This window comes from Chelon labrosus, assembly GCF_963514085.1.
Source record: "Chelon labrosus genome assembly, chromosome: 2".
In the NCBI taxonomy this organism is placed as follows: domain Eukaryota; kingdom Metazoa; phylum Chordata; class Actinopteri; order Mugiliformes; family Mugilidae; genus Chelon; species Chelon labrosus.
This window is the reverse complement of record NC_140338.1, coordinates 4836155-4839094: the sequence shown is the minus strand read 5'-3', so window position 1 is coordinate 4839094 and position 2940 is coordinate 4836155.

Genomic DNA, 2940 nt, shown 5'->3' with positions numbered 1-2940 from the left:
TAAAAACATGTTCTCCCTGACATGCATCCACTTCGACAGGCATGTGGAGGTTAGAGGAAGGTCCTGGCGTGGTTTCAGGGGGACATACTACAACGGGGGTGCTCACAGGTTTTTGGCTTGCGATCTACCCATAAAATTCTAAATATATATATTATATGTGTGCATTGGGGGGGTTGCCCTACTTCAGACTGATTCAACTGTTACATGCGTTGTCTGCAGTACTTTTTTGTTTCCTTAACAGTAAGTCCTCATTAAACTAAATGATTATTTCATCCAGTCCTTGGTTTCCTGTGTGCGTACAGGTCCTACCTCCTGCTCATTTCTAGATGTGAGGCTCTGTAACCAGGGGTGTCCAGACTGCAGCCTGTGGTCCATTTTTAATTGGCCCGCAGCTGATTCTGAACATATAATAGAACATGGCCCACACATGGAGCTTGGCCTTGACTGATTTGTACTATTTAATTTTAACAGAACGTGGCACTAGCGTCTTGAACACTACAGCTTCTCCAAGAAACAAGATTAATTAAAGAAGACTTTTGACACAGGTGACAAAAAATGGTAGAATCAAAGAAACACAAGCTAACGTGTGAGTGGAAAAGTGAGTGGAAAACACAGTGGAAAATTCATAGTAAATCAGGGTAATAGGTGGTTTATACTTCAACGCCAATTTGACACCGTAACTACGGCGATAGCCCAGACCCCAACGCTGTAGCCTGATGTGCAGCTCCCCAGAAATGTGACTATGCATCACAGTGACGCAGACCGCAAGAGCTGTGATTGGTCCGCTTGGCAGTAGCGTGTTTCTGCTTTAGTACTTCCGGCTGCATCTTCATCTCTGCAATTTGGCAAAAAAGAAAGATGGAAGACACAGAGGAAAGGTCAACTGAGTCATACAAACTTTCGTATGACTCGTCTTTGGCGAAAGTTTGGCAGAAATGTCAGTCGTCTTTGTGGAAAGTGAACCAGGAAGTTGAAACAAAAATTAACCTGACTGGCAAAAAAGACACAACGCCCACTAGCGTTTGGGTGGTGCGTTTACAGAGCAAGCCAGACTGATTAGCGTTCAAGTATAAATGGCTTGCACCAGCGTAGGCTACGTGTGTAGGCTACGGCGTCTAATCCCTCTGTACTTTAAATGAGCCTTAAGTTTGTCTGTCAAGGATTGAAGGATTCTTTATTGTCATTTCAACACATGTTGGTACATGGGATGAAACGAAATTTGTTTCTCTGGTCCCGATTCAAGCCATAAGTGAAAAGTATAAATCTGTCTGATATGAAATGAAACTGTTGCTGTGATGAAACCGTGCAATTGCCACTTCCAAGCATGTCTAGAAACAACTGAAAACTTGTCGATTACATGTGATGAGAGATTCCAGAGACACCGCATAGCTGGTTACGTTATATCGGAAAGTTGACAAGAACTTCTGACCAACATCTATCTCCATGATGTCCTTCACATGTCAACCACTAAACTTCCTCCTGCCCTGCCAACCATCCTTCAGTCCAAAGCAACACTGTTCCCACTAAGGACAATCAGGTTAAAGCATTACATTATCATATAATTATTTGCTGATATACCTCCCCTGAGTGGTATATATATGTGTCCCAGGGTGAAATACGTCTGGAAACCCCTGGTCTATATGAACAAAGGTCTGCTGTGAATGCTGCTGGAGTCTACTTTTGTTCTTTCTTCTGCTGCTATTCATTCCGAAGAACAATTCTGTCCGGGTTCTGCTGTCTTTGAAGTGTCAAACAACGGCACTAAGAGCCTTACAGAGCTCTGATAACAGGCCGCTCCCTTTCTAACGGGCACCCACTGAAAAACACACAACTGGCATCGCCTCATTCTATTGTGTTATCGAAGCATCGTACACACCCAGTGCCCTCATTTCCCCCAGAGTATAAGGTTTCACTCTTTCTTCCCTCTAACACACGTCTACTAACACACAAACTCACACACACACGGGTCATAAGTCAAAAAGGCTTTGAATGGCAGGAAGGGAGTCGGACTGTTGTAATTGGACTTGACGGTAATATATGGTGTGAACTGCTTTCTGTGCCACCGAACTCTCTCTCTCACACACACACATATGTATACGTACACAAATCGTGTGTGCCAGCATTGTGTGCTTTCATCCCCAAACCTGAATAGCTCCGTTAGCTTCCTTCCCTTATTATGGGTGTGTTTTAAATTGTGTTGTCGGAACCTCTACGACTGTCCCACCTTTACTTCCTGGAGACTAAAAACAAAAGAAACAAATAAAAGAACTTGACGTGTTAGAAAGGGAAAGGGAAATACGTAATATTCCACCTCATGTCAGAAGTAAATATTTGACTGAAGCTACTTTGCAGATTCAGATTAAGCTCCATGGTTACTGGTGTGATGAACACGATAAAAAAGAAATGAAATACAATTCACAATTCAGTCTGTGAATGGTTCTCAGTGTTTGCTGCTGACTTTGGCGTCCAAACTCAGGCTCAAACCAGAAGGGATAATATGTCGTTGCAGGATGCTTCACAAAGACATGGTACCAAAGATCTCATGAGGCCGAAGTCCAGATTTCCACTGGTCCAACATCCATTGCTTGTGTTATCTCTCTTTGTCTCTGAAAGAAAAACTTTATCTCACTTCATCTCAGAAAACAACTTGATGATCCTGGACACTTTGATGCTTGAACAGTAATCTGTAGCTTAAAGTATGAACCGGTCGGCCTCAAGCAGTTTGAGCTTGAGGTTCGGCTCAAGGTCTCCTTCTGTTAAAATGGACCATCGCCTTAGTAACTGATCTGGGGGTTTCAGACTCTGGGTTCCGTAAAGCGTCTTCAGACAATCTGGATTGTTGCCATTGCTAAATAAATTGAAATTGGAAAAAAAAAAACTATGGAACATAAATAATAACAAAGAACAGATGGGACAACTAGCTTAGTTAACAATATACAC